The 23,307-nt window shown below is 44.0% G+C and overlaps 1 long non-coding RNA gene across 1 annotated transcript; it reads right to left on the bottom strand.

Annotated features, from left to right (window-relative positions):
• Positions 1–1,129: 1,129 nt before the first annotated feature.
• On the bottom strand, positions 1,130–14,458 carry LOC308357574. The gene is made up of 4 exons (XR_013968213.1): positions 14,070–14,458; positions 8,322–8,381; positions 4,174–4,250; positions 1,130–1,998 (listed from the first exon to the last, which is right to left on the bottom strand). It is a non-coding gene; the product is annotated as an uncharacterized lncRNA (long non-coding RNA).
• Positions 14,459–23,307: the final 8,849 nt, after the last annotated feature.

The following is a 23,307-nucleotide window of genomic DNA, read 5'->3' as shown; positions in this document are numbered from 1 at the left end:
TTTGAGAATTTTATTTTGCATTTGCCATTCATTCCATCTCATTAAACATCACCATCTAATATCTACCTCCAAATAGCTACTAGTATTTTTAACATTTGTACCACAATAAACTTGGATGGTTTAATAGTTGTAAAAGTATACTGCAATGTTTAGCTGTACTGCTATTGCATGTAAAATCGGGACTTTGAAAAGCACATCAAATAGACACAAATGTACATTTTTTTATCTAGCAAGATTCAATTTATTGAGGTAGGCTGTTTTATATAGAAATATCTCAAATAGGAATATGTTTTCTTCTTTTAAGAATTAATATTTCCAAAAAGAGATACCTTATTTGACAAAGTTTCAGAAACAAACTAGGACCTCCTACCAAATGAAGTGGTCAAAAAGACAAAATATGATTAAATCACCAATAATACTATGTTTTTATTCACTGGAATCTGGAGATTAAAAAAAAATGCACTCTACTCTAAACCATGTTAGGTTGGAATTATTACCCTAATACTGTGAAGAAAATTTTCATTAAGTCACAGATTTTTATGTGTGAAGTACAAGCAGAGAATTATCTTTAGGACATGGGAGAAAATTACAACTACTTTTCAAATGTAACCTTGACATTTTGAAAAGTGCAGTCATGGATCTGTCCCCATGGAGACAAATATTTTACCCTTCATTTCTGCACCAAAATTCAGCACTTCATAGCCAGATCTGATCTAGTCTCCATGGTCTGTCTTATGGGGGTTATATGCTTATAAAGCTATGTCCCAATGAACAGCAAAAACTCACTGAATGTTTCTGTTCTCCACCCTTTCAATTGATACTGACAGTAATCCTTTTTTTTAAACCACAGGTTTTTCAAGATAAAAATCTGTTTTTATGCAGTAAAATAGATGATTCAGTCAGAAGAAAAAGTTTGTGAGAACTTCACACAAACACAATCCCTGGGATTAAAAATTAGACCCTGTGGCCCCATTCTCCCTGTAGGACACACTTACAGAAATCAACATCTCTTACAAACATCCAGAGTTTGCCTTCATTTTACCCCTGATTAATGATAAGTGGAAGAAATGTTTAGAGTCACAAAAATCCACCACTATGTACATCATTATTTTCTTTTTTTCTCCTCTTTGCATTGAGACAATCTATACAAAACTGCTTTACCTGTCCCTAAAATAAATTAGTTGTCCAATAATATGTTCATTTTGGTCTTTTAATGGTTTTGTTTCAATCATTTTTCCCTTTACACCTTGAAAAGATACTAATTAAGAAATTCTAATCAATGCAGTCAAACAGCAGACCTCATGTTTATTATTTGCAGAACTTTCTAAATCTCTAGAATAAAAAAAAAAACTTTAGAATGAATCTCATCACTGGCAAGTTCTTACTGGTCATTTCATACGTGTGAATCATCAAAAGTTTGCCTCTGTGTACACTGAGGAATAGGAGAACTTAGATTGTTGTCACTATGCCAATGTACTGGACTTAAGCATTATCTCTTCTTATATTTCAATGTTGTTGTCTATCATGGGGTCTGAGGACCTGGCCTTCGAAAGCACTACAGAACTTGATTTCAATGCCAACACAGTAATTTCACTTCAACACCGTATCATAATATATCTAAACAACAAAATCACATAGTTAACCCAATCGAATTCAATCACTTACTCATTTCAGGGTGTTATTTTTTTTTAATCGCTTTATATTTTTACTGTCCACATAGAATTTTGCCTTTATGTACCCCCATCTCCAGAGTAGGCATATCAAACATTATGAACACAGATCACTTCCAAAGGCAAAAGCTTTCTGATAATTCATTTCATGCATTACAATTAGGTTTTTAACCTAATTGATTTTCCTCATGGAAAATTTTAACACACAAAATTACATAGTGCATTTGTTTGTTTACTTACTTGCCATCTCTCTTCTACACTAGAATATCAGTTTTAGGAGGGCAGGAACTGTATTTCTTTGCCACTAGATCCTCATTGAATACAGTGCCTAGAACACATCAGATGGACAATAAAGATTTGTTGGATGAATGAGCAAATAAACAAAAGCACAGTGAATGTCTGTCTGCACTTGTTCAATCTTATGGAGGGTCAGGAATTTACACTATTCGGTGAGACAGGATGGCTCCAATGGAATGGAATTGAGTATTTTGCTTCTCTTAGGTCAGTTAGGCTCTGTCAAAGAACCAGAAGGTTAGGGTGTGGTTAACTCCCCCTGAGGGCTGACATTGTGAAAAACAGAATGCACATGGTTCCCATGAGAACCTGGTAAAACTTCAAGAGATCAATGTGTGGGGAGTGGGGGGGCTATGACTGGGTCCCCGTGGAGTTTTTATCTCTTAGACTTGTCCATACTGAGCTTCTAGAAGTTGTCAACGTTCAGCTTTCTCTACCCCAATACTGCTCCTAGTTTTCTGCTGGTGGATTTTTGCCATAGTAATCTATGATTCTCTGTATTCACCTCTCTTTCCAATTCTAGGGACAGCAATCTTGCTTGTAAACTCACTCCTCTCAAAGATCTCAGAGGAGCTGTTGACTTTTTAGTTTGTTCACTTTTTTACTTCTTAGAATACAGTGGCAACTTCCCAACTTCTTATATGGTGGACAAGTCCAACTATGTGTTCTTCATTCTATTTAAGAAATCTTTGCCAGACAGAAAATCAATTTCTCCTATTCTTTTTTCTAGAAGTTTCATAATTTGGGGTTTATAGTTAGGTCTATGACTCATTTGAGTTTGTTTTTGTGTATGATAGGAGGTAAAATTTGAGATTCATTTTATTATCTGTATGTGGCTAGCCTCTATTTTCAGCATTATTTGTTGAAAAGATGATCTCTATCCCCACTGAATTGCCAATTGGCTTTATGTATGTGGTTCTATTTTTGGTTTTGCTATTCTGGCCCATTCACTTTTATCTTTTTTTTTTTTTCCTCTTAAGATTTAATTTTTAAGTAGTCTCCATACCCACCCCAGGGCTTGAACTCACAACCCTGAGATAAAGAGTCATGGACTCCACCAATTGAGCCAGCCCAGCACCCCTCATTCAGTTCTGTCTGAACGTTATACTCATGCTACACTGTCATGATTTTTGACTTTTATAATGAATCTTGAATTTAAGTGGTGTAAATCTCCAAAGATGTTCTTATTTTTCAAAATTATTTTGGTTATTCTAAGTTCCCTTCATTTCCGCATGGATTTTGAATGTACTTTTCAGTTTCTATAAGGCTTCTGTTTGGAATTTGACTGAGACTGATTTAATTCATAGATACATTTGGGGATAACGTACATTTTAACTGACTACTTTGGTCTGTTGGGACACTTCTTTTTAAGCTTTGTAGGGAAGGTCTACTCTAGGTTAGTTCATTCCTGCTTTAAAAAACAAACAAAAACAAAAAACCAATTCTGTGTCTCTCCTGAACACCCCAGTTATCCAAATGACTCCCAGGTCTGTGTGATCTCTGATTTATCCAGCATAGAGCTCCTGAGAATGTTCACCTCCTTAGCCTGATGAAGGTTACTCCTTTGTGTGCACAGATTAATACGCACCCACAATTTAGAAGGATCCCTCTGCCTACCTCCATCCTTTAGAGTATTCTGCCTTGCATGACCAGCTGGCTCAGGCTTCCCCAAAGGTTTCCTCAATGCAACAAGACAACACAGTTACCACTGGATTTCTCATTCCAGTGCCATGATCCAGAAAGTGTTTTTAGATAGCAAATGAAGTAACCATGACTTTTACCTCCTTTTTTCTTGCCTTATGTGTCACACTCCCATGCCGTGTTTTCCAGTTTCTGAAAACAACTCTTCTATTTGGGTTATCTGGTTTTAGTAGCAGAAAGGAGTATTTTGTTCCAGTACTCTAATATGGACAAAACTTGAACGTGTGACTGTTTTAAATAATAAGAATTCTCTTCTCTGCTTTTGCTTATATAATAATACATATGAACACTGATTTGTATGGAGGCTTTGTAAAATAGTGTTGTGTGGAATCTTTCCTCTTCGGTTTTTCTTTTCCCTTTTTCTTTTACATTTCTCCCACAGAAACGGCTTTTAGTCAATCATATGCTTCCTGGTACCCCATCATCATCCTGTTAAGGGTGATTATTGCTAGGTACTCTAACGACACCACATCTCGCCAGCTTAGCAGCCTAAATGATTCTTTCTCACCTAATCATAGTCCAGTGTGATGAGCCAGGCAGACTCTCTGGGGTAAGTCAAGTATCCAGTTCTTTTCATCTGTGATGCTGAATTCACAAGCAGAAGAAAAGAGAACAAAGGGGTGATTATGCACAAGGTGTAATGATTACGCTAAAAGTGCTGTTTTTCATTTCGTCATTCAGAACTCACTTCCATGGTTGCAATCAACTCATACGGAGTCTAAAAGACACAGTCTTCCATTGTGTTCATAGGAGGCAGTGGTGTGGGTGAATAATGACTCAGTCTTTACCACAAATACTAACTCATGCACAATTTCTCTGTTATTTTATTTTATGCTATTTCTCCCTCTCTATCTCTGATTACAAGGCCCCAAATCAACCCTTCATAATTGGCAACTACTCTGGTGGACTTCTTTTGCTATAACTTTTACTCAAAACTTTGACTTTTATATATATAGATAGATCGATATAGATATAGATAGATAGATAGATAGATAGATGTTTAAATTGTGTTGTGCCTAAGAATTGTTTTTACTTAACAATATTTAAAACATATTTCTGTAGTCATATGTATCTCTATAGAATACTAGAGACTTAAAATTTTCAATTACTTAGTATCATAACTTGAGATTCTGATTTAGTAATTATAAGGTAAGAAAAACATTCAATAAAAAAGAAAAAAGAAATCAAAACACTAAACAAAGAGACGTAAAAGAAAATAATAACAAAATTTTTAAAAGGCAAAAATAAGCTTTCAACAGAACTGAGATTCATAGCCATAAGAGACACAGTGAAATCGTTTTCACAACTTATAAGAAATATATTAAGAACTGACATTATTATTTATAATCTCAAGGACTCCAAATTCTGCTTACTTCTTCCATTTGTATCTTCCTTTCCCCAAATTATTTTATAGGGGTCTGTCTGATCTATTGATGAGAGATCAACACTCTATGTCAGAAATATCCTAATAGAATCTGTATTCTTAATATTTCTAGTAATGTTCTAAAAATAAAACCAAACACAATGTACCCATAAACATCATTAGAGAATCACACATTTATGACATTTCTCTGTTCACATAATATGTGCACATACATGTATACTATATACTCATATTCTTAGAAAAACAAGAATATAAAATGCATATACAAATTGAGAAATAAACCAGGAAGATAGTTTACAAAGAAGGAATTGTTCATATCCATTAAAACTGTACAGGTTTTCCTAAATTTCTAGTTGGCCTATTAGCAAATTGGAGGGTTTTTTGAATGGCTAATTATCTCCTTAGAAAGTATATATCTCTTCTAGCCTCCAAAGGTGACAGACAGGGCCAAACCAGGGAATATCATTAGTTGAATGGTATTAACGAGTTCCGAGTTCCAACGTTGGAAAGTGAACTATAGAGAGCTCCAGATGTGGAATTCCTGAAAAGTCAGAGAAACAAGTTCAACAAAAGAGCAACTGGCAAGGGGGGTAATGTCTTAAAATTTGTTCATTACATATATGATGTCTTTAAATATGCAGGTTTTGTTGTGTTAAAAAAAAGTTCCCTTTTATGCCTAGTGTTTTCAAAGTTTGTAATCACTGCAAAATTTGAAGTTTATAAAATGTTGGCATGGGGCCTGTGGGTGGCTTGGTAGGTTAACCGTCTATCCGCCTTTGGCTCAGCTCATGATTTGGGAGTCTTGGGATGGAGCCCCATGTAGGGCTCCCTGCTCAAGGAGTCTGCTTCTCCTGCTCCTCTGCCCCTCTCCCCACTTGTGCTTTTTCTCTCTTTCTCTCAAATAAAATCTTTTAAAAAATGTTATGACGTCTACCAAGATACACACACACACACACACACACACATATATATGCATATTATATATATTAGCACAGTGAAACATTGCATGATACTCTAGTGATAAATCATCCTTGAATATTTGGATTAGATCTTTCTTTAACGTAATGTGTTACTGTCATGTGCTTTACACAGTAAACATACTATTGAATTTATATGATTTTACTGACCTTTTCCTTTATTACAAGTTTTTGGATTACCTTTACACTGTTGGACTGATTTCATTGTATAGGCTATCTCAAATCAGTTTTCGGGTCAGGTGGGGTAAAATAATCACACATTTATGGCAACGGAAGCATAAACAGAAGAGCAACTTTCTCATGCTTCCATCAATGAGAAAATAGTTATATTTTTATATATACATAAATATACATATTTATGTAATTATGTATATATTTGTACTCATATGAGATGTTACTATCAGTATATTGAGCAGTGATTCTTTTTTTTAAACATATTATTTATTTATTTGACAGAGATCACAAGTAGGCAGAGAGGCAGGCAGAGAGAGAGGGGGAAGCAGGGGGAAGCAGAGAGCCCCATGTGGGGCTTGAGTCCAAGATCCTGAGATCATGACCTGAGCCAAAGGCAGAAGCTTAACCCACTGAGCCACCCAGGCACCCCTCCAGCAATGATTCTTAACCACTCCTTAGGGCATGCCTCCCTGTTCTACTGATATGACTCATGATCACCGAGTAAGAACAGTGAAGGCAAGGACATACGAAGTTGAGAAGAACTGGCTTCAAGGGAATTGCTCTTCAGGATTAATATTATTTATATTTTATATATATAGGGGCACCTGGGTGGCTCAGTGGGTTAAAGCCTCTGCCTTCAGCTCAGGTCACGATCCCGGGGTCCTGGGATCAAGTCCCACATCGGGCTCTCTGCTCGGTGGGGAGACTGCTTCCTCCTCTCTCTCGCTGCCTGCCTCTCTGCCTACTTGCAATCTCTCTCTGTCAAATAAACAAAATCTAAAAAGAAATAAACAAACAAATAAATAAAGGGGTGCCTGGGTGGCTCCATCAGTTAAGCATCTACTCAGGCCAGGTCAAACCTGCTCAACGAGGAGTCTGCTTCTCTCTCTCTCTCTCTGCCCATCCCCCTGTTCATGCTCTCTCTTGCTCTCTAATAGATAAAATCTTTAAATAAATAAATAAAATAAAAGTATAAACTAAGTCATGCTTATCTGTTTTAGGGAGATCTACTAAGAGACAAAGTTCTGGATCAGTTAGTACCTGACTTGAGATTTTTTTTAAAAGATTTTATTTATTTATTTGACAGACAGAGATCACAAGTAGGCAGAGAGGCAGGCAGAGAGAGAGGAAGGGAAGCAGGCTCCCTGCCTAGCAGACAGCCCGAGGTGGGGCTCGATCCCAGGACCCTGGGATCATGAGCCGAAGGCAGAGGCTTTAACCCACTGAGCCACCCAGGCGCCCCATATCCTCTCCTATCCTACTCTATTTACTATCCCAGTCTAGTTGACACGCACCATCACACGGGTTGTGGGTCCGTGTGGTGATTTGACAATGCTAAACCTTGTGCTGTGTTCACCACAACAGTAGCAGAGCAGTTATTTTTCATTCTCATTTTATAGATGAGGAAAGAGAAACGAAAGCTCATGGCACCAGCAAGGGGCAGAGAAAGGACGTCCCTCCAGGCCTTCCCAAGGCTCGGTGGAGCTGGGCCGTGGAGACAGGGAGGACTGGTCAGGCCCCCGCCACGGCAGCCAGGTCAGACCCAGGCCCTCATGGAGGAGTTAGGCGGCTGGGCTCCGTCCCCTCCTTCTCTTCCTGCTGACTCACTAGCAGGGAAAGAATGGATGCTCTTTCTTGCTCTCCATATTCCCAGGAGTTCTGAGATTTTAAAAGTTTGGTGCAGAGAAAGGAAAAACCCTCTACATTTCCCTAGTAGCTCCTTGGGTTAGGATCTGGGCGATCCCCTGACATTGTTCCAGTGAGCGAAGGGGTTTAAGGAATGTCGAAGACCTCAGGCCTGGATGGATTAATGCATAGCTCAGAAACCATTAAACTTAGGATGAGAGGTAGCCATATTCTGACTCTATTTTTTTCCCACCAAAGGATTAAGAAGAAAATCAATAGTGTTGGGAACACTGTGACTTCTTTGTAAACTTTAAAGATGTGTGCATCCGTACACTTTCCAACTGGACACATCAAAACTACATCCTTTGTGTGTGAAGTACAACTTCACAGGGAGCTTTAGTCGGGCCTCAGAGTCCACGCTCTTGGCCCTTCACACCGAGAAGGCCACGTGTGCGGCCCACTGTCTAGTTCTAGTTCATTTGAAGGAGTGCTTACCTCAGTAAGGCCTTTTATCTTCAGGTATCCACAAAGGTACGAGTTCCCCGTGTCCACATGCTGGAAGGAAAGGACACACAGTCTGGTTACAAATGGAGGAACCCGGGGCGCCTGGGTGGCTCAGTGGGTTAAGCCTCTGCCTTCGGCTCGGGTCATGATCTCAGGGTCTTGGGATCGAGTCCCGCATCGGGCTCTCTGCTTGGCAGGGAGCGTGCTTCTTCCTCTCTCTCTGCCTGCCTCTCTGCCTACCTGTGATCTCTCTGTGTCAAATAAATAAATACAATCTTTAAAAAAAGAAAAAAAAAAAACAAATGGAGGAACCCCTGGGACAAGCTGGGGATGCTGTGGAAATCCACGTGTCCTGCGGGCACAGGCCGGGTGGGCTAAGGGAGGTCTGGAGGTGGGTGCCCACCGAGCTGGGCCAGGGATCACCGGCCTTCAAGACTTTCGTGAGTCTGCCCTACCCGTGGGCCTGTTCAGACCAAGCAAGCTGATCCCAGGACCCTCTCAACCTCCTCTGCTGAGTACCTTGAGACCTAAGTGCCTTTCTGGAGCAGCGAGCCCACGTACACAGGCCTCCCGCCGGTCTCAGGAGTGTATTCCTCCCCTACACTCACACTACACAATCCTGCATTAGTTCTTTTTTTTTTTAAAGATTTTATTTAATTTATTTATAAATAAATAAATCTCTCTGACAGAGAGAGACACAGAGAGAGAGGGAACGCAAGCAGGGGGAGTGGGAGAGGGAGAAGCAGGCTTCCTGCTGAGCAGGGAGCCCGATGGGGTGCTCGATCCCGGGACCCCGGGATCATGACCGGAGATGAAGGTTCAGACGCTTAAGGACTGAGCCACCCACGCGCCCCTGTGCATTAGTTCTTTATGAAATGGGCAGCATATTCAGAAAAGACCTCATACGAAGACTTCTTGGGCAAACATTTCCGTTATGAACCAAAATGCTGACCCCCAGATCGGAATATATTATTGAGTGTTCACTCTGCCCATTTCATAGATGAGCGCCTGTATTTCTTGGTGAAGAGTTGGGAGGCTACAATGAACAGGGGTAACGGGCATGGGAGATGTTAAGGCTGCGTATCCACCACTTATGGGTTGCTGAGACACTGCAGGGTGCCTACCCAATAACCAATTTCCTACCTTTCCATGCTGCCAGGGCCCAGATCCTGTTCTGGCGCCCACCCTGGCCCCACAGGGCCTGGTCAGCCCTGACCCAAGGCAGACAGGTGCCCCTGTTCCCTCGTGAGTCATTAGTTTAGGGGTGAGTGACCCAACCAATCAGGTATGTGTGTCAGTCTCCTGGGGGCCTCTGGGAAAGATGCTGGCTTTTGAGGAGGCCCTCTTTCTTCCCCTGGAAGTGGCAGTACCTGCACGAGCGCCCAGGCCCTCGGCAGCCATCTAGAGACCATGAGGACAAACAGGCCGGGAAATGCCAGGGATGGCAGCGGAGAGACAGACAAGGGAATGAGGCCCCTGAATGACCAACCTGGAACCAAACCACCTCCGAGTTTCTTGTAATCAGAAGTGCTAGGTTCACTCATTCTTTAAATTATTTTGAGGTGGCTATGGTTTACTTACAGCTTAGGGCACCTGAACCGATACAATTCACCCAAACCTATACAGACTGGTCCCAAACAGGCAGATTTTCACATTTCATGATAACTTGGGCTCCCTTAAAAAGCAGACCCCTGGAAAGAAAGCAAACCCAAGTACAATGCCACTGGCACGCTGAGATTTTAATGTTAAGCGAGGTCTCATTTTAAGCAACTAGGAAAGTTTTGTGGTATTTTTCAGATTTGGAGACTTAACTACTTTCGTTTACACGGTAAATCAAATACTCCAGCAATCTTTAAAAACTGTAATAAGCACAGTCAGCCAGAGGAGGTCAGCACCAAAGCAAACGGGCTTCAATGAAGCTGAAATGCTCCCACAGTTTGGACCCGGTGACAAAGGTAGCCCATGTGAAAACTGCCAAAGCACTTGAAATATCCTCATCGGCTGGCCTTGGCCTTGGATGTGATCTAAGTGGTTGATCTGCACTAACGCGGTTCAGTGAAAGACTTTATTTAAAGGAAACACAGCTCTAACCTGGGGCCTTAAATTTCATGTATGCAATTCTCACTGAATTCAATACACTTTGGGGTTTCACAGCTGCTGGAAAGCTTATCAGGTGTCCAAGATACCTGCTAATAAGATTAAAAACCGAACTGGGAATTGGCTAACATTTTGCATGGATTATCACATGCTCAAGAATCAGAATTTCAGTCTGGCCTCCGTTCAACCATGTATCCCTCCCATTCTGCCCCAACTCATCTAGATGACAGTTGGTGAACTCAAACACAGTACAATGCAGAGACCTTACACCAAACGCCAGGCCAGCATCTCGATGAGAAAGATAACAAGGCAAATGTTTAGCAAGAACGTCTCACAGCACAGCTGTGTCCAACAGCTGCTCTTTCTAGTACCCGTTCCCTGTGACCCTGGCCTTCACTTTGGTCTTGGCTCCTTGCATGGCAGAGGAGAAACAGAGTAGTTACAGTAACAACGGCAACAAGGGAAACCCAGCCAGAATCTCACGAAGGTTTGGGAAACTCTCTAAACTAGAATTAAGAGGAAAGAAAGAAGGAAGGAAGGAAGAAAGAAGGGCTCCAGAAAGCCCAAGAAAAGATGTGCAACATTGTTAGTCATTAAGGAGATTCCAATCAAAACCACAATGAGACACCACTTCACACCCACTAGCAGGACTGCGATCAAAGAGACAGGCAGTAAGTTGAAAGTGTCAGCAAGGCTGTGGGAAACTGGACCCTCATGCGGGGCTGGTGGGAATGAAAACTGGGCTAGGCACTTTGGAAATCGGCGTGGCAGCTCCTCGGAGTGGTAAGCACAGAGCTGCCATCGGACCCAGCATTTCACTCCCACGAGGAATGAAGATGTGTCCACATGAAAGCTCATAAAGCAACGTTCACTCCATCGTTAAATGGTTTCCAAAGTGGAAACCACCCAAATGTTCACCGACTGCTCGAAGGCTCAACAAAATGCTGTATATCCATACAACAGATTATCATGCAATGATAAAAAGGAACAAAGCACAGCCACATCCTATGACGCGGGCGAACGTTGAGGACATGACACTCGGCAACAGAAGCTAGACACAAAAGGTCCCATAGTGTATGACTCTACATACGTGAAATGGCCAGAATAAGCAAATCTTCAGGAACGTGATGGCTAGGAGGTGAGGTTTCTCTTCGGGGGGATGAAAGGGGGCTAAAATTAGGTTGCAGTGATGCTTACCCAACTCTGAGAACTCCAAAAACTACTGACCTGAACACCTTCAGTGGGCCAGTTGCGTAGGATGCGAACTGTATCTCAACAAAGCTGTTAGGAAACAAAGCAAGCAAGCAGGAAAGAGGCAGATGTATATTCTAAAAAGGCTGAGTCCAAGAAACTGGTCCTGGCTGAAAAACCAGGGTGATGATGGGCCAATTCACAGGCCACTGATGGTCTCAGTGACAGACAAAGAACTTACCAATCCAGATGTAGGGCGGCATTCCTGGGCACGACCACAGCTCCCACCAGTAGACATCCTACTGAGGTCTGAGCCGGGCTCCCGCTCTGGGCTCCCGTGAGACCAGTCAGTCCTGCAGCAACTTAATCACCACTTCTATTGGGTCACAGGGACATGGGCACCCGACAGGACGTTGGAAACAACACACCAATGACAGAATCGGGGAGTTGCTGAAGAAGTCAAAGACCACTTCTCTTTGACACTTAGCGACCCTGCTGGTCTACCGCATCAGAAACTGTCAAAATAAACAATCGGCACAAATTCACAATCATTCCAAACACGACCCACACCAAGGACCTCACTGCCAGAATTTTATGATGTTGCCCCCACAATAAAGAAAAAAGAGTCTTTACCTTTATACTAAATTCTCACATTTCAAGCAAAAGACAAGAGGGATCACCACGTGAGGCATATAATTATGAAGACTGAACGAATCAGTCACAACAGTTTTCCAGCTATAACAAATGCCACGGCTCACGTGAAAAAGTTAAATTTATGGAGCAAAGATACAATTAACATGAAGAGGCAGTTTCCTCCACCGAAAAAAGATGAAACTATTGATTCCCCCAAAACAGTAAGAAAAAAGAGGTTAATGGTGCTCTACGGTTAGCAGAAAGAGAATGTATCTGCACTGTCTTTTGGGAGAGACACCCACTTGCTCAGAAGAGAGGCTGTCCAAAATTTACTATTTTTAAAGAGCCAAGGGTACATAAGGCAAAGACACATCTTAGGTTCTGTCCTCACGCATGGGAGCAGTAAGGTGGCACACTAGGTCCTCAGAGTTTCTGTAAAAGGCCTTTCAAGAGGGCAGATGGGGAGGGGCTTTAGGAGGTGGGGCCTCACACTAAGGAAAAAAGGGGCAAAGGGAGGAGGAAAGTGGATCCTGAGGCAGGCAATGGTAGCTACACAGGAAGGGTTTTTGTGGGGAAGGGAGAGAAAAAGGAGTATGAACTACTGTTGATCTCTGCCTGGAGAAAAGAATGTCAAGTGTGTTCCTATTTGCTTGAGAGGGGTGAGGTGCAGAAAAGGGCCAGGGTAGGTAAAGCTGTCACTCCAAAGCTACCGGGGGCTGGCACCAGGTATTTAGAAATCCAGGTCAAATGGTGGGGGGCAGGGGGAGGTGTACAGGGACAGCAAGGAAATACCGTGTGAGAGATAATACGGGGTGAGTTCGATTTCCCAGCACATGGCTATCAGAGACCAGGAGGAAGCCCTGGTTGTGTAGATAAAAGAACACAGAAAGAGGGTCCCCTGGAGCCGAGGAGGAGGAAGATGAAGGTATGGGTTGGGGAAGCAAGCCGGGGAGACTGGGAGGGGACTGGAGGTGGCCAAAGAATGGAGGCAGGGAGCATGAGAAGCCTAGAGCGGGAGGCCTGGGGCTAGGGGCAGCTGGGTGCCTGGGCCAGGAAGAGACTGGGACAGCTGTGGGGGGAGGGAGGCCAGGAGGCAAGATCCCCACAGACTTGGAGGAGCTCCACTCAGCAGCACCCAGGATGTGAGTGCCTGGTCTTGAGGGAGTCATTACCAGAGGCTAGGAATCAGTTGTGGGCTGGGGGGCGCTCAGGGCTCAGGGGCTAATGGAGGGAGTGTGCGCCAGGTCGCCAGGTCCGAGGGGACTAACTAGGCTCTCCCAAGGAAGAAATCCTGGGAGGAGGGCCCCAGGGTTTGAGGATCCCTGGAACTTAGGAAAGGGGAGGGGAGGAGGACTGTCTCAGGTCTGAGATAATTTGACATGGGCCCAGCCACGGGTAGGGTCCCCAGTCAGGAGAAACCAATGGAGGGCTCTTCAGCCTCTGAGAGGGACTGGAGGAGGGGGCGCTGATCTCGGGACGAAAGGTCCTGGGGAGGAAGGACTCAGGTCTGAGGGTGGCCAGTCACGGGGCGGGGGGGGCCCTTCCTGATCCCAGGGAGGCCGGTCACTGGCTTCGAGTCTGGGACAGTGTTCAGGGTCTGCCAGGAGCTGCTCCCGACAGGCTCCGGTGTGAGGGGCAGGTCAGGGCTGGGGCTTGGAGAGTGTGAGACACCAGCTGGGCAGGTCCCGGGGGGTGAAGCGCCTGGTGCAGGAGGCCCTGCGGGGAGGGCCTGGTCCGCTGTGGCAGGCTCGAGAAGCCGGGGGCGGACACTGCCCCTGAGCGCCGCGAGGAGGCCCGCGGGCCCAGCTCGGCGCTCACCTGCAGCACAACCTCTACGTCCTACGAGTTCCCCTTGCTATTCTGGCGGCCGCGGAACTGGAGCTGCTGTAGAGCGGGCTGGTGGCCACGCCGGGCTGCTGGGTGTTGATGGGCACCGGCCGGCGGGTGGCGCGGGGCGGGGGGTGGGGGGGACACAGTGTGGACCGGCATCGCGGGGTCTTCCGGAGCCAGGGCTGGGGGGGTGGGGGAAGGAACCGCCGCCGCCACGCGGGAGCCGAGGCCGGTGGCAGGGAGGGAGGGGCCGGGGCGCGCACGCGCGGGGTTGGGCCGGAGGGGGGACCACCCGCTCGCTGCCTGCGGACCAAGCGCTCCAGCAGACACCGGGACCCGGGGACCTGCGAGCAGGGCCCCCCACCTCCCCGCGTCCTGAGCTGAGTCCTCCTCCCCACTTGCCTTCGCACACACACCACCCTTTCGATTGGCTCAGGCGCACCGGGGGGGAGGGAACAGGCTCACGCGGCGCTTCCACCCATTAGCTGGCGGAGAAATCACGTAGGGGGGTGCGCGAGAGGCCCTCTGGGACTTGTAGTCTTCTTCCCCAGGCACAGCATGGAGTGGGCGGGGCAAGGTGGGTTAGTGATACTGATTGACTGGGGGTGTGTGCAGGAGGCGAGCAGGAGCGACAGCTCGCGCTGGTGTCAGGCGGAAGATGGCGGTGTCCAGGGGAGGCAGAGGACTCTGGGGAGGCTGTGAGAGGTTTCCGTACAACCCCAGCCTGCGGCTTTGGGAATCCCTTCGTTCAGTTTCCTGCTCTCAGGTTTCCCGCCGGTTGTCCCCCAGGCTCTCGGGGGCGATGTGGAGGAGCTGCCTCCAGCTGCGGCGCCGGGAGCCTCCTCCTGAACCGGCCCGGGCTGCCCTCACCACCTCCGCCAGCCGGAGCCAAACCCACTGACCCCTGATCGGGCCTACGCGCCCCCAACAGGTGAGGGAGGCCAGGGCCCGAGGCGGGCTAAGGTGGGCTGAGGGATTAGGCTGTGTAGGGCGGGGTCACCGAGGCAGGGCTCAGGCTCCTGAGGTTACTCAGTTCACCGGGATCCTGCCAGGGATTGGGAAAGATAGAAGGCCAGGCAAGGGCACGCATCGCCTCACTGCGTGAGACAGTAGTTGCCATTTGGCACGTGCAGTTTTTCTCAAAGCTTATGGGTTTCTTTTCCAATAAGGAAAGTAAATAGCGTTCTTGTTCTCAGACAGGGTAATTTGGGTTCTTAGATCAGGACTACACCAAGGTCACAGAGCAGACTCACAGGTTTGTGGAGGGCATCGGTCAGCCTGACCTTTTTCTGTGTACCCATGGCTGGGCATCCTGGAACCGGGGCATTCAGTGGGTCTTCAGTCTTCCATCCTGGACAGTTTCTCTGCAGGTTCCCTGGCCCTCGGTCCCACTGTCCTATCACAGTCCCTGGCATTTCTCCTAAGGAGTTGATCCTGGTGCCTCCTTTCTCTCCTGACTGATAAGGCCTAGAAGAAAGTAGTAACACTTTCACTGATTCTGGGAAGAGGTTTTAGGGTAAGAGTGGGAATGACTCCCTTAAATGAGTGCAGAGTAGTAACACTCTTTAGTTAATTTTTCTGTGCTGAGAGCTGGAGGCATGGTGGTCTTCAAGGCAGGTGAGGTCCTACCTAATGAGCACTGTCATTATAGTCATTATAGCTCACTGCAGGTTATAATAGTCTGATTAAACAACAATGTATGATATGCTGTGATAAGGGAAATACAAAGAAACTGTGACAACATGAAGAAGAACCTACTCTCCTCTTGGGGGTTTTGAGGGTCTGGAAAGGATCTTGGATGAAAGGACATTTCAGCTGAGTCTTTTTTTAAAAACATTTTATTTATTTATTTGACAGAGACATAGCAAGAGAGGGAATGCAAGCAGGGCGTGTTCGAGAGGGAGAAGCAGGCTCCCCGCTGAGCAGGGAGCCCGATGCAGGACCTGACCCCAGGTCAGATGGTGACCTGAGCCGAAGGCAGATGCTCAGTGGCTGAGCCACCCAGCCGCCCCTCAGCTGAGTCTTGACAGGTAAGTTGGAGTTCAGTGGAGAGGAGGAGGAAGAGTGTTGGGTAGACAGAACAAGTTCAGAGGTGACAGCAGGGTGTGAGGGACCATGCTGTGACATTATTTACTTTAGAAAATCTAGAACTCTACAGATAGTTTGACATTGTGGCAGAAGTACAGACCTGGGGTCTAATGCTGGCTGGAGGTACAGCGCGATCTTGGGCGCTGGACCGCTTCCTTTGGGCCTCATTTTCCTCTGTGGGTTGAAGGACCAGGTTGCCTATGAGGGTCCTGTTAAGTTTCATCATTTTATATACATGGGGGAGAGAGCTGGATGCAGCAAGGAGCTGGCATTTCCCCTGTGGTGGTCCAAGTTGAAGGGCATGAAAGTGGGCCATGAAGAGCCAGTAAAGAGGGAGAAGGAAGGGCACTTGTGACACTGTGAGTTATAAGAAGAAATATACAGTTGATGGGGCGCCTGAGTGGCTCAGTGGGTTAAAGCCTCTGCCTTCAGCTCAGGTCATGATCTCAGGGTCCTGGGATCGAGCCCCACGTCAGGCTCTCTGCTTAGCGGGGACCCTGCTTCCTCCTCTCTCTCTCTCTGCCTGCCTCTCTGCCGACCTGTGATCTCTGTCAAATAAACAAATAAAATCTTTAAAAAAAAAAAAAAGAAATATACAGTTGACTCTTCAAACAACATGAGGGTTAGGAATACCACTACAACCCCCCACCATTGAAAAATCTCATACAACTTTTGACTCCCCCAGAACTTAATTAGTAATAACCTGCTGTTGACCAGAAGTGTTACAGATAGCAGGCAAGTAACACACATTTTGTATGTTAGATGTTATAATAATATATATGTAATATATATACATTATATATATATTTTTTGTTATATATTTATTATATGTATTATACGTATAATATATATAATAATTCCTATTTATTTAGATTCTTAAAGTAAGCTAGATACAAGATCTTCTTATTTAGAAAATTAGAATGAATCATAAGGAAGAGATCAGGAGGAATAGAAAATAACATTTACTGTATTGTTAAAAAATCCAGGTATAAATGGACCTGTCCAGTTCCAACCCACGTTGTTCAAGGGTCAACTGTCTCTTTTGGTCTCCCTTTAGTTCCTGACACACATCTCTCTCTTTTTCTTTTTAAAGATTTTATTTATTTATTTATTAGTCAGAGAGAGAGAGAGAGAGAGTGCGCACACACAAGCAGGCAGACTGGCAGACAGAGGCAGGCTCCCTGCCGAGCAAGGAGCCCGATGTGGGACTCCATCCCAGGACCCTGGGATCGTGACCTGAGTTGAAGGCAGCAGCTTAACTGACTGAGCCACCCAGGCATCCCCTGGCACGCATCTCTTAAAACCCTTGTAATTTACAAGCAATAAGGGCTATGGAAGAGGTTTTTATTATAATATTTGGTCTTTTGTGCTAAAATTGCTCCCAAGATACAAAGTTGAAAGCAGTATCTTATTTATAAGCCTCTTTCAACCACACCTGAGGTTATGCAAATGAGGTGGCTTTTGGAAAGCACCTAAGGATGGGGGCTGGTTGCCAGGGGAACCAGCCACAAGATGAGAGGTTTGGTACTTTTAGGCCTACACCCGACCTCTGGGGAGGGGAGAAGGGCTGGAGAGGTTGACTTGATTGCTAGTGGCCTGTGATTTAATCAATCATGCCTATATAATGAAGCCTCCATAAAAATCCCTGAACTTCGGGGTTCAGAGAGCTTCAGGGGTGGCGGACACTCGGAGATGCTGGAAGAGTAGCATGCTTTTCTCAAAGCTTGCTACGTCTCTCAGAGAAGGCACGGAAGCTCCACACCCTTTCCCCTATACCTTGCCCTGCACATCTCTTCTGATCCTGAGTTATATCCTTTTATAATGAGCTGGTAATCTAGTAAGTTAAATATTTATCTGAGTTCTCTGAGCTGCTCTGGCAAATTCATCAAACCTGAGGAGGGGTCCTGGGAGCCTCTGATTTATAGCCAGCAGTCGGAAGCATAGGAGACCACCTGGGCTTGTGGTTGGCATCTGAAGGGAGCAGGAAATGCAGTCTTGTGGGACTGAGCCCTTAACTTGTGGGACCTGATGCTATCTCCAGGCACATAGTGTCAGAACTTCATTGAACTGTAGCACACCAGCTGTTGGGTGGCAAACCCCCCAGACGTTTGGAGCAGAGAGTGTCTCTGTGAATGCATAAAGGAAAATGAGAGTTTCCTTTACAACATCCCGGGAAGGTACAACACGGCCAAAGGGGACATGTGCAGAGTTCACTGAAATTGGCAGAGGCAGAGCGTTCATTTGGGTCAGTGGTGCCATTTCCCGTTACTGTGACACGCGATCTACCATCTCTGTTTCCTTTCTCCTGCAGACTTTACTAGTTTAGGCTCTTGGAAGTAGCCGGCACATGGGAGGTAGTTAAGCAGGAAAGAGAAGAGGAATGTAAGAATGAAGCCCGGTGGGAGAGAGGTACATGACCCAGGCCTGTGAGTGCACTGCAAAGACACTACCACTTTGAGATTCTGTGAGTCTTGGGAATGGTCGAGTATTAAACCCAAGTGGGGGCCTTCTCCATGGAGACTCCGGCAGGCAGCTTGAACGTGGCTCCTTAGGAACGGCCGGGCCAGTGAAGGTTGTCAGAAGAGGAGGGGTTTGGGAAAGGGTTGCTGGGGTGTTAGAGGAGATTTTGCAGCAAGGAGGCCTGTTTGAGTGGTGGCCCAGCTCTGTACCAGTTGTCAGAGATCCATCGGCTGGTTTAGAGGGGAGGGTGTTCTGGAGAGGCTGTATGTCCGGCTGAGTACAACACCCGGTGAAGCCAAGGCTTGAAGTCTTGTCTCCTCTGTTGTCAAATTGTCACCTGGACAAGTCATTTGGCTTCTCACCGTCTCTACTGCCTCAGAGGCATTACTTGGCCTGTCTTCACAGAGTGATTGTGTTGGGTTGAGGGAGATTCTGTAGATAAAGCCCAGCCTGCCACCTGTTGTTCAAATAAAGTTTTATTGGAACACAGCCATGCCCATTCATTTTCATGTCATCTCAGGCTGCTTTAACTACTGAGTATAGTAGTTGCCACAGTAATGTTATGTTATGTTATGGCCTGCCAAGACTAAAATATTTACTCTGGCTCTTCATGGAAAAAGTTGGCCAACCCCTCCTCAGGATGGGTAGAGCAACTTGGGGAAAAAAAAAAAAAACTGTGTTTAGTTATTTCGCTCATTTATATTAATTGCTGTGGCAGATGCATTTGCCCCAAAGAGTTTTTTCACAGCTTCATTGAGATTCAGTTCACTTATAGCTTACTCATTTAAAACGTATAATTCATTGGCTTTTAGTATATTCACAGAGTTGTACAACTGTCACCACAATTCTAGAACACTTTTATCACCCCAAAAGCACCCCTGTACCCTTTAGCTACTACTGTTACTCCCTGCAGGCCCTAGACAACCACTATTTTACATTCTGTCTCTATAGATTTCCCTAGTTTGGACGTTTCATAAATGGAATGTGGTCCTTTCTGGCTGCCTTTCTTACAATGATTCTGGTGAGGTTTATCCAGTTGTAGCATGTATCACTACTCCATTGTTTTTCATAGCTGAGTAATATGCCATCATATGGCCATATGACATCTTATTTATCCATTCATCCACGAATGAACATTTGGATTGATTCCCTCTTTTGGCTATTCTTTTTTTTTTTTTTTAAGATTTTGTTTATTTATTTGACACACAGAGATCACAAGTAGGTGGGGGCGGGGAGGAGCAGGTTCCACGCTGAGCAAAAAAACCAATGTGGGGCTCGATCCCAGGACCCTGAGGTCATGACTCAAGCCAAAGGCAGAGGCTTTAATCCACTGTGCCACCCAGGCACCCCGAGCTTAGTATAATTTCTAGTTCAAATTTAATTTCTAAATCTATCTCTATTAAAATATCAAACAGGGTAACACAAGAAGTTAAAATAGTACAGGTTCCTGGCTATGTTTTAACCTCTCGATACATATATATTTCTGCTGTTAAAGGCTCTAGACTCTGGCCCTCCCCACCCTCTCTAAAATAAATAAATAATCAATCAAATAAGTAAATAAATCTGAAGGAGCAAAAGAATAAGAAGAGGAAGAGGAAGAAGGAGGAGGAGGAGGAAGAGACGAGAGACCTAGATGGGGAGGAGGGGGGATGGCGAAAGTTTCTGTCATGGGCAGAAGGCAGCATCCAGAGACTAACATCTATTTTGTTCATCCAGGGGGATTTTTGTGTTTATTTACTGTCACAGATACAGTTAAGGTAACAACAATGAGGCTTACTTATTTGTCTAAAAAAGTAGTAGAAGTCACTGTGGCTGTTTCAAGTTTGGTTTTCAATTCTTGATGTTCAAAGGCCTTTTATCTGTAAAAAGAAACAATCTGTCCTGGAGAAAATTCATGACTGTATACTGTTTACTACATGCTTTGAGAATGCACACATAAAGGTTTTGTTTAAAAAAAAAAAATAGTAGGCCCAAAATGGAGTCATTTGTGCTAGACCCACCAAGACTTAATATCTTAAGCTAATTACTGTTTCAGCCTCCCTCAGAAATATAGTCTTAACTGGTCAGTGTGGAATTTTCTGGTCAGCACCAATGATGTAATCTGCCACATGACTCCTTTCCCTCCTCCAAAAGAAAATGAAGTAATCCCCCTAATATGCCCTTTTATGCTCAGAAGGAAGGTGACTTCACCTGAAGCAATTAAAAAAAAATATATATATATATATATGTATATATATATATATATAACTTAGTTGACTTGGCTTTCAAAACCTTTCCCTATCTGTAGACTTTGGAATGCCTTTCTAGTGTTAGATAGGATGTTGGCTGATTCATGAATTTTGATAAAACCAATTAGATCTTTAAAACTGACTCATTTCAATGTTTGTTGCTTAGCAGTCTTGACATTTCTGGTTAATTCTGAATATTTGAAGAAAATTCTGCCATCTTCCTATGTTTTCCCACTTGAGATAGACTCAGTCTACTTATATTTTTATTAAGAGAATAAGAAGATTCAAAGATGGTTTTCAGAAATATAACGGTCTTGCTTTCTTCTCTCATTTGGTCCCAGAAAATTTGAAATCTAAACGACTTTGAATAGGAGATCTCAAATAATTATTTTCTAGAGTCTCTGTCATTTTAAAAGTACATGTGAAAAAACCCTCCCTGTGACTTTTAATTAATTTTTCATAAAAAGAAGCTACAAATAAAAGTATCAAAGATATCTTTAATTTTTTTCTTTTAAAAATTTTTAAGATTTTATTTATTTATTTGACAGACAGAGATCACAAGTAGGCAGAGAGGCAGTCAGAGAGAGAGGAGGAAGCAGGCTCCCTGCAGAGCAGAGAGCCCAATGTGGGGCTTGATCCCAGGACCCTGGGATCACGACCCAAGCTGAAGGCAGAGGCTTTTAACCCACTGAGCCACCCAGGCGCACTTCTAAATTTTTTTTTACTCTTTTAAATTCTTAAGAATTTTTAAGTTGGTAAGTTTTATGAGATAAGATTTTGGTATATAATACTATACAACTTTTCTAGTTTTTTTTTTTTCTAACAAAATACACACTTTGCTGAAAGAACTCATAGTTTTTTTCTTAGTTCAGTTGTTAAATTTTCAAGACAACATATATAATTAAAAATGCATGTTCTTGGACTAAAATGTCTGGAGAGTTAAGACAATATTTAAACTAATATTGTTGGCATATCCCTGTGTTTTAAATATCACTGATAACCAAATGAGATTATATTTACGTTTACAATATGTTGTAAGCATGCTACAAAAAGAAAGTTATTGAAAACTTAGAAAAATACATCAAGTTTATTCACTGATCTACGGGTTTTTTTTTACATTACTTAGATTATTCCTTTGCTTTCTATTTCTCTGAAATAGAAATATAACAGAATTATTGGTTCTGTGTCTCCATTTCAGGCACAAAACCTCTGTAATTTCCAATGAGGATAGCAATAAAGGTTTCTTTTGTTATGTTAATGAGGTGGCTTTTGGACCTCACCTAGGAACTGGGGCTGGTTGGCAGTGGGGTCAACTTGTGATTAGAGGCATGGACCCTTGAGCCCCACCAGCCAGACCTCTGCGGAAAGAAGACAGCTGGACATGACGATCAATGGGCAATAGTCAATTGTGTAATCATTCATGCCTGTGAAATGAAACCTTCATAAAACAACATTTCTCATAACATCGTGCATTTGTAAACCAGGCTTTGATTTTAGACTCTCTGTTTTAGCCAAACTAGCAAAAAGTGTTAGATTTTTGTTTTGTTTTTGTACATTCTCATATTTGGAATCATAAGGGTTCTGTGCCCAATTCCACCACGGGTGTGGGAGGGGGTGTTCCACTCACCAACAATTCTCTGACACCAGCTAGGTGTGCTACAATGTAACTCAAATCTGACACTATCTATGTGGACGTAGATACCTGGAGAGAGCAGGGGCTCAGTCCCACAAAACTGCCCCCCCAACCTCTGCCCCACCACACACATATCACACACTTCAGACAAGAATCACAAATCCGGGTTGTCACCTGTGCCTCCGACCGAACTATTCTAGGAATTATAGCCATTCCTGTTACGGCTACCACTGCAGGAATGGCCTTGCATCAGGCCGTACAAACCACCCAATTTGTGCAAAAATGGCATGAGAATGCTAGCAAGGCTTGGCATCCACAAACAGTCCTAGATCAAAGATTTCATGAAAGAGTCTCTGATTTAGAAGAAGCCGTGATATATATAGGAGAGAAGATCTTCCAAATATAAGGCTTCACCTTCTGTGTGATTAGAATGTTTCTTCCTTCTGTGTTACTCCCTACACCTATAATGAATGAGAAATACCGTGGAACAAGATTTCGCCATATTACTAGTCATTATGGTGGTAATTTAACTGTGGATATTAAACAGCTTCAAGATACTATTCAGGGCATTCCTCGCGATCCTTAAATCAGTTCCAAGAGTGAGTTTTGCCCAAAGGATTAATGATATTCTGTCTGATGTAAACCCCTTTGCTTGGATCCAAAAACTGGTCTTGGCATTATAGGTGGAATGATGACACTTTTTATTGCTATAATCTTTTTACACTTAGTCGTCAGATGCTCACGGAAATCTTTCTGATGACAAATGGTTCGAGAACTTGCAAAACGGATTTTGCTGCTTCTGCATTAACAAAAAGGG

This window comes from Martes martes (genome assembly GCF_963455335.1).
Source record: "Martes martes genome assembly, chromosome: 16".
NCBI lineage: Eukaryota > Metazoa > Chordata > Mammalia > Carnivora > Mustelidae > Martes > Martes martes.
Note: the sequence above shows the minus strand (reverse complement) of the source record. Positions and strands in the feature narration are given on the sequence as shown.